The sequence below is a fragment of the Mustelus asterias genome, chromosome 18 (genome assembly GCF_964213995.1).
Source record: "Mustelus asterias chromosome 18, sMusAst1.hap1.1, whole genome shotgun sequence".
Classification (NCBI taxonomy): Eukaryota; Metazoa; Chordata; class Chondrichthyes; order Carcharhiniformes; family Triakidae; genus Mustelus; species Mustelus asterias.
Window position 1 is genome coordinate 19084320 of NC_135818.1, and position 8882 is coordinate 19093201.

At 43.6% G+C, this 8882-nt stretch overlaps 1 pseudogene; it reads right to left on the reverse strand.

The window, feature by feature from the left end:
- Nucleotides 1–7688: 7688 nt before the first annotated feature.
- LOC144506805 (small ribosomal subunit protein uS9-like) lies at nucleotides 7689–8498 on the reverse strand (annotated as a pseudogene).
- Between the last annotated feature and the right edge of the window lie 384 nt (nucleotides 8499–8882).

Below are 8882 nucleotides of genomic sequence, written 5' to 3' on the forward strand. Positions count from 1 at the left end.
TTGGGAGCTGAATTGTCCAAGCAGAATCCAAACTGAGCATCAGCGAGCAGACTATTGCAGATAAGAGCTGCATGACAGCACTGTCAACCTCGGCTTTCATCACTTTGCTGATGTTTACGATCATGATCACGATTACTGATCGGGTAGTAGAGCCATAGAAGTTTACAACATGGAAACAGGCCCTTTGGCCCAACTTGTCCATGCCGAACAGTTTTTAGGGGTTTAATTTAGATAAATGTGAGGTGATGTATTTTGGTAGATCGAATCGGGGCAGGATCTACTCAGTTAATGGTAGGGCGTTGGGGAAGGTTATAGAACAAACTAGGAGTACAGATTCATAGCTCCCACATTTAGCTCATATCCCTCTATACCCATCTTACCCATGTAACTGTCTAAATGCTTTTTAAAGACAAAATTGTACCCGCCTCTACTACTACCTCTGGCAGCTCATTCCAGACACTCACCACCCTCTGTGTGAAAAAATTGTACCTCTGGACCCTTTCGTATCTTTCCCCTTTCACCTTAAACCTATGCCCTCTAGTTTTAGACTTTGGGAAAATACGTTGACTACCTTATCTATGCCCCTCATTATTTTATATACCTCTATAAGATCACCCCTGAGTCTCCTATGTTCCAGGGAAAAAAGTCCTAGTCTATCCTGCCTCTCCTTATAACTCAAACCATCAAGTCCCGGTAGCATCCCAGTAAATCTTTTCTGCACTCTTTCTAGTTTAATAATATCCTTTCTATAATAGGGTGACTAGAACTGTACACAGTATTCCAAGTGTGGCCTTACTAATATTTTGTACAACTTCAACAAGACATCCCAATTCCTGACCAATGAAACCAAGCATGTTGAATCCCTTCTTCACCACCCTGTCCACTTGCGACTCCACTTTCAAGGAGCTATGAATCTGTACTCCTAGATCTCTTTGTTCTATAACTTTCCCCAATGCCCTACCATGAACTGAGTAGGTCCTGCCCCGATTCGATCTGCATCGCTTCACATTTATCTAAATTAAACTCCATCTACCATTTATCGGCCCACTGGCCCAATTGATCAAGATCCCGTTGCAATCTTAGATAACCTTCTTCACTGTCCACTATGCCACCAATCTTGCTGTCATCTGCAAACTTACTAACCATGCCCCATCAATTCTCATCCAAATCATTAATATAAATAACAAATAACAGTGGACCCAGCACCGATCCCCGAGGTACACCGCTGGTCACAGGCCTCCAATTTGAAAAGTAACCCTCTACAACCACCCTGTCTTCTGTCATCAAGCCAATTTTGTACCCAATTGGCTATCTCACCCTGGATCCCGTGAGATTTAACCTTATGCAACAACCTACCATGCGGTACCTTGTCAAAGGCCTTGCTAAAGTCCATGTAGATAACATCGACTGTACTGCCCTCATCTACCTTCTTGGTTACCCCTTCAAAAAACTCAACCAAATTCATGGGACATGATTTTCCACTCACAAAGCCATGCTGACTGTCCCTTATCAGTCTTTGTCTCTCTGAATGCCTGAAGATCCTGTCTCTCAGAATGCCTTCTAACAACTTACCCACTATAGGTGTTAGGCTCATCGGCCTGTAATTCCCAAGCTTTTCTCTGCAGCCCTTCTAAACAAAGGCACAACATTTGCCACCCTCCAATCTTCAGGCACCTCACCTGTAGCTATCGCTGATTCAAATATCTCTGCTAGAGTACCCAAAATTTCCTCCCTAGCCTCCCACAATGTCCCAGGATACATTTCATCAGGTCCCAGGGATTTATCTACCTTGTTGCACTTTAAGACTTCCAGCACCTCTGCTGTAATTTGTACACTCCTCAAGACATCACTATTTATTTTCCCAAGCTCCCTAAGATTCATGCCTTTCTTAACAGTAAAAACGGATGAGAAATTTAGGATCTCACCCATCTCTTGTTGATCCACACATAGATGACCTTGTTGATCCTTAAAAGGCCCTACTCTCTCCCTAGATACTCTTTTGTCCTTTATGTATTTGTAGAAACTCTTTGGATTCTCCTTTGCCTTATCTGCCAAAGCAATCTCATGTCCCCTTTTTGTCCTCCTGATTTCTCTCCTAACTCTACTTCGACAACCTCTAAATTCTTCAAAGAATCCACTTGATCCCAGTTGCCTATGCTGCCGACTCAAGAACAGCTTCTTCCCTGCTGCTGTCAGACTTTTGAATGGACCTACCTTACATTGAGTTGATCTTTCTCTACACTCTAGCTATGACTGTAACACTACATTCTGCACTCTCTCGTTTCCTTCTCTTTGAATGGTATGTTTTGTCTGTATAGTGCGCAAGAAACAATACTTTTCACTGTATGTTAATACATGTGACAATAACATATCAAATCAAAGGAATCACTATTTTTTTAAAAACCCTCCCTCTGTCTTTCCGAATGAGCTAGATATTAATTCATAATATTGTCTCCTTTGCTTAACTGATCTAAATGTGGAAAATATTCTTGGTCACACCCCATCTGGAGTAACTACATTCAGTTCTGACCAGCAAACCTCAGGGAAGGAAATATTGGCACAAAAACAGAAAATGCAGCAAAATCTCAGCAGGTCTGACAGCTTCCGTGGCCTGGACCTCGGCTCCTCCCTCTGCGACTGGATCCTGAACTTCCTAACTCACAGACCACAATCAGTAAGGATAGGCAACAACATCTCCACGATCATCCCCAACAAGGCTGTGTTCTCAGCCCCCTACTATACTCCTTATACATCTATGACTGTGTGGCCAAATTCCCCTCCATTTCGATTTTCAAGTTTGCTGACGACACCGCCGAAGTGGGTCGGATCTCAAACAATGACGAGACAGAGTAATGCTGACACTATAGTTAAGAAAGCCCACCAACGCCTCTACTTTCTCAGAAGTCTAAGGAAATTTGGCATGTCAGCGACAACTCTCACCAACTTTTACAGATGCACCATAGAAAGCATTCTTTCTGGTTGTATCACAGCTTGGTATGGCTCTTGCGCTGCCCAAGATCGCAAGGAACTACAAAATGTCATGAATATAGCCCAATCCATCACACAAACCAGCCTCCCACCCATTGTCTACACTTCCCGCTGCCTTGACAAGGCAGCCAGCATAATTAAGGACCTACGCACCCCGGACATTCTCTCTTCCACCTCCTTCCTTCGGGAAAAAGATACAAATGTCTGAGGTCACGCACCAACCGACTCAAGAACAGCTTCTTCCCCGCTGCTGTCAGACTTTTGAATGGACTTACCCTGCATTAAGTTGACCTTTCTCTCCACTCTAGCTATAACTGTAACACTACATTCTGTTTTCTCTCATTTCCTTCTCTATGAATGGTATGTTTTGTCTGTATAGCGTGCAAGAAACAATACTTTTCACTGTATGTTAATACATGTGATAATAATAAATCAAATCAAATCAAATGTCATATGCCTCCTTCTTCTTTTTGACCAGGGCCTCAATATCCCGAGTCATCCAGGGTTCCCTACTTCTACCAGCCTTGCCCTTCACTCTGAAAGGAATTTGCTTACCCTGAACCTTGGTTAACACTTTTGAAAGCCTCCAACTTACCAGACGTCCCTTTGCCTACCAACAAACTCCCCCAGTCAACTTTTGAAAGTTCCTGTCTAATACCATCAAAATTGGCCTTACCCCAATTTAACTTTTGGGCCAGACCTATCATTCTCTATAGCGATCTTAAAACTAATGGAATTATGGTCACTGGTCCCAAAGCGATCCCTCACTAACACTTCTGTCACCTGCCCTTCCTTATTTCCCAAGAGGAGGATAAGTTTTGCCCCCTCTTTAGTCGGGCCATCCACATACTGAATGAGAAATTCCTCCTGAATACACTCAACAAATTTCTCTCCCTCCAAGCCTCTAATACTATGGCTGTCCCAGTTAATGTTGGGAAAGTTAAAGTCCCCTACTATTACCACCCTATTTTTCTTGGAGCTATCTGTAATCTCCTTACATATTTGCTCCTCAATTTCCTGCTGACTATTTGGAGGCCTGTAGTACAATCCTATCAAAGTGACCTTTTCATTTCTCAGTTCTACCCATACAGACTCAGTGGGCGAACCCTTGGATATATCCCCTCTCAGTACTGCCGTGATGTTCTCCCTAATCAAAAACGCAACTCCCCCTCCTCTCTTACCTCCTGTTCTATCTTTCCTATCGCATCTGTACCCTGGAACATTGAGCTGCCAGTCCTGCCCCCTCCCTTAGCCTTGGCTGGATTGTCAGGTAGATGCCAGCGTTGTCGCTTGGAATTATGAAATTAAAATCTCTTTGGCAGTATCAAAATCCTCAGTAGATTAACTGGTCATTCATCTTATTTCTGTTTATGGAGTCTTCCTGTGCACAACATGACCATTGCATTTGCAATGAAACGACAGTCCCACTCACAGCCTCTCAAAGTACTTTACTGCATCTGAGAGATGGTATTTTAATGGGGCGGGATCTGCACCAATGTTACGCTGGTTGAATGGACACTTGGAGCATGTCACTGAGGTTAATTGAAAGGCTGCAGAGGAAAGGTCACCATCATCCCAAGGTAATGGGGAAGAAACACCTTCACTCTTTATGATAAGTCATATTGTTTCACACACATCAATTTCAATGGGATGTCAAATTGAGTCAATCAAAGAGCCAGTTGAAAGCAATTGTAAATTGTGTATATTCTGTGCAGCATAGACTCTGATCAGCCAGTCAAAGATTTAGTGCTTTATTCTGTCAAATCATTTGACAGTAAAGTCCAGGGCTTTGACAGCAGCATGCAGTAAACTAATCTTGCCAAAGTCTTTTCCTGGAATCAATTACCACAGGAACATTACATTGATAACACCTCCCTATTCTGCTTACTATCATTCCGCTGGGTTTCACAACTTCTGACACCACTGATAATAAGCAAAAATCCTGAAGCTGAGGATCATTCAATTCTACTGACATCAGAGCCCTTTTAGGCTGATTTCTGAGAGAGTCGTTCCTTTTCTTTCATCTATTCTGGGGTATGAGCATCACTCATAAGATCGGCATCTATTGTCTATCTCTAGTTTTCCGTGAGAAGATGGTGTTCAAAACTCTTCTTGTACCCACTACAATATGTGTGGTGAAGAGCCTCTCACCCTGCTGTAGATCAGGCTTTCCACAATAACAAATAAGGAATGGTCAATATATGTCCAATTAAGTTGAGATGGTGTGTGACAGAGGGGAACCTGGAGGTGATAAGTGTGCTTCTGGGTGGTGGAGGGCTTGGGTTTGGGAGGTGCTGTAAAGGAAGGTTCATACTGTGTTTGTACTGAAAATCCATACATTGGTCACCATGACAACACACATAGTAAGCTGCTGGTCTGTTTGATGTCAGAGGGAGTGTGACTGCTAATTTACAGGAAATGTTCATCTCCTTTTTCCTGGAATCATGTCTTGCGACAAAACATTTCATCTTATCGAGGTTTGCAGCCACTGTGGCAGTTGACCACAGCTCTGTCTCCTCCTCACCATCCTGCTTCTTCCTGCAGTGGAAGCAGTTCAGAGGAGGTTCACTGGACTGATTCCTGGGATGAAGGGCTATCTTATGAGGAAAGATTGAGCTCATCTATCCCCATTGGAGTTTAGAAGAATGAGAGGTGATCTTATTGAAACATATAAGATTCTAAAAGGATTTGATAGCATGGATGCTGAGAGGATGTTTCCTCTTGTGGGGGAATCTAGAAATACAGGACATGGTTTAAAAATTAGGAGATTCCCACTTAAGATGGAGATGTGGAGAAACATTTTCTTTCAGAGGCTGGTTAGCCTATGGAATTCCCTTCCCGGGAGAGCAATTGAGGCTCTGGGTCACTGAGTATATTCAAGGCTGAGTTAGATAGATTTTTGACTGACAAGGGAGTCAAGGCTTATGGGGCATTTCTTGGGGCATAGCATGGTGGCACAGTGGTTAGTACTGCTGCTTCACAGCACCAGGGACCCGAGTTCGATTCCCAGCCTGGGTCACTGTCAGTGCGGAGTCCGTATGTCTGTGTGAGTTTCCTCCGGGTGCTCCGGTTTCCCTCCACAGTCCGAAAGACGTGCAGGTTAGGTGCACTGGCTATGCTAAATTTTCCCTCAGTGTACCCGAACAGGTGCCAGAGTGTGGCGACTCAGGGATTTTCACAGTAACTTCATTACATTGTTACTGTAAGCCTACTTGTGAGACTAAATAATAGTTAAACTTATCAGAGCCCTTATAGGTGCAGCAGACATGAAAGTGGAGTTAGAAACCAGAGAAACCCTACAGTGCAGAAGGAGGCTATTTGGCCCATCGAGTCTGCACTGGCAACAATCCCACCTAGGCCCTACCCCGTAACTCCACATATTTACTCCACCAGTCCCTCTAACCTACACATCCTGGGTCACTAAAGGGCAATTTAGCATGGCCAATCAACCTAACCCACACATCTTTAGACTGTGGGAGGAAACCGGAGTATCCGGAGGAAATCCACGCAGACAAAGGGAGAACGTGCAGACTCCGCACAGACAGTGACCCGAGGCTGGAATCAAACCCGGGTCCCTGACGCTGTGAGGCAGCAGTGCTAACCACTGCTTCACCGTGCCACCTGAGTTGCGGCCACAATCAGAACAACCATGATGTTATTGAATGATGGAACAGCTTTGAGGGGCCGAGTGGTCTGGTCCTGTTCCTAATTCTTGTGTTCTCCTTTGCCTGTGTATCTACTCTTCACCGACTCAACCAGTTGCTTCCCGTCAGGTTCAATATGGTTACCGCCAACGCTTAAACGATTGGTACATTCCTGCACTCCATGATGGCACACAGATCCACATGGAAATTGAGCCAAAACTCTCAGAATGAATGATAGAACCTGGCTTGAGGCAAATAGTCACAGACTGGGAATCTCCATGCAAAAGCTCAGCTCAGATTGAAAACTTGAACAATTAAACATAATTCCATATGCAGGTGCCTCTACTTGAACATAAATGATGGGAATACTGAGTAAGTGTTGAATGCAGTAAGAGTTTTAACAACACCAGGTTAAAGTCCAACAGGTTTATTTGGTAGCAAATACCAAATGCCAAATAAACCTGTTGGACTTTAACCTGGTGTTGTTAAAACTCTTACTGTGTTCACCCCAGTCCAACGCCGGCATCTCTACATCATAAGTGTTGAATGGGCAGAGCTCATTGCTAATCTAGTGCTGTGGAGAAGCACTTCAAGAATTTAAGAGATCAGGAGAAGGGGGAAGATTAATTAGCAGTGCCTCCAGAAGTGGTTTGAGGTCGCATGGTATTTTATTTGAAAAACTGTTTTTTCTCTCAATGAATGCACCCATGTGATCCAGTAGGAATATTTAAACCAGGAGTGCAGTGAGCTTCCCATACTACTTTATTTTGGCACACAAAAGAGGCTGACAGGAAATTGAGTGAATTCAGTAACTGCCGAGAGGAAAGCCCAATGGGAAAAATGAGAGACATTTATTTGTTTAAGAGTTGTACAAATTTCAGAGATCAAAGGGCCTGCCCCTGTACTCCATTTTGAACATACACATGAATTAGGAGCAGAAGTGGGCCATTTGGCCACTCAAACCTGCTCCGCCATTAAATATAATCATGACTGATCTGTTTGTGTTTCCTTTTTTTTGACAGTTACATATTTATTTGCCACAATCAAATAAAAGAGTTAACGGTAAGATTTCTGGTAATGTGCACGAGCACCATCTCCACCAAATTTCTTGGCCTCACAACAGTGTGGATCAGCAACCAGCAAGGTCCTGTCATACTATATGAGGATAGAGTCATAGAGGTTTACAGTGTGGAAACAGGCCCTTCGGCCCAACTTGTCCATGCCGTCCTTTTTTTTAAAAACCCCTAAGCTAATCCCAATTGCCTGCATTTGACCCATATCCCTCTATACCCATCGTACCCATGTAACTATCTAAATGCTTTTTAAAAGACAAAATTGTACCCGCCTCCACTACTACCTCTGGCAGCTTGTTCCAGACACACTCACCACCCTCTGTGTGAAAAAATTGCCCCTCTGGCCACTTTTGTATCTCTCCCCTCTCACCTTAAACCTATGCCCTCTAGTTTTAGACTCCCCAACCTTTGGGAAAAGATATTGACTGTCTAGCTGATCTGTGCCCCTCATTATTTTATAGACAAGGATGTCCTTGATCTCTTTCTTGGAGGCTTCATCTATATGTCTCTGGTGTATGCCATCAATGCTTTAGAAATGGATTGATGGCTAGCATAGATTTGAGCTACATGACCACCGCCTTTCACACAAACTCTAACGTCAGCTCAAGCAAGTCTTTCCTTGCTGGACTGGTTCCAACAGTTTGTACTGTAAGGTTCTTGGCTCAAACTGTTCCAAAGGCTTTCCATTCACATTGATAAAGCCATTTCCTTTTTTACAGTGGGCAACAGCAGTTGCTGTTTTCTTTCGCCCAAAAACCTGGATCAATTACAAAGGACCTTTAGTGGGCATCTTCTTGATAACCTTTGATCCCCTTGTCCAGCAGGAATATATCTGCCTCTGCCTGAAAGATATTCAACGACCCCACGTCTACCACTTTCTGATTACCCTCATCTTTGTCCTATATGGGCGGCCTATACTTATAAAACAGTGCTCACTAGTTCTGGATTCACCCACAAGAGGAAACATCCTGTCCACATCCACCTTATCAAGACCGTTCAGGATCTTATTTACTTCAATCAAGGCACTCCTCACTTTTCTAAACTTTAGTGGAAACAAGCCATCTGTCCAACCTTTCCTCACAAGACAACCCTCTTATTCCAAGTATCGATCTAGTTAACCTTCTCTGAACTGCCTCCAATGTATTTACATCCTTCCTTAAATAAGGAGACCAAAACG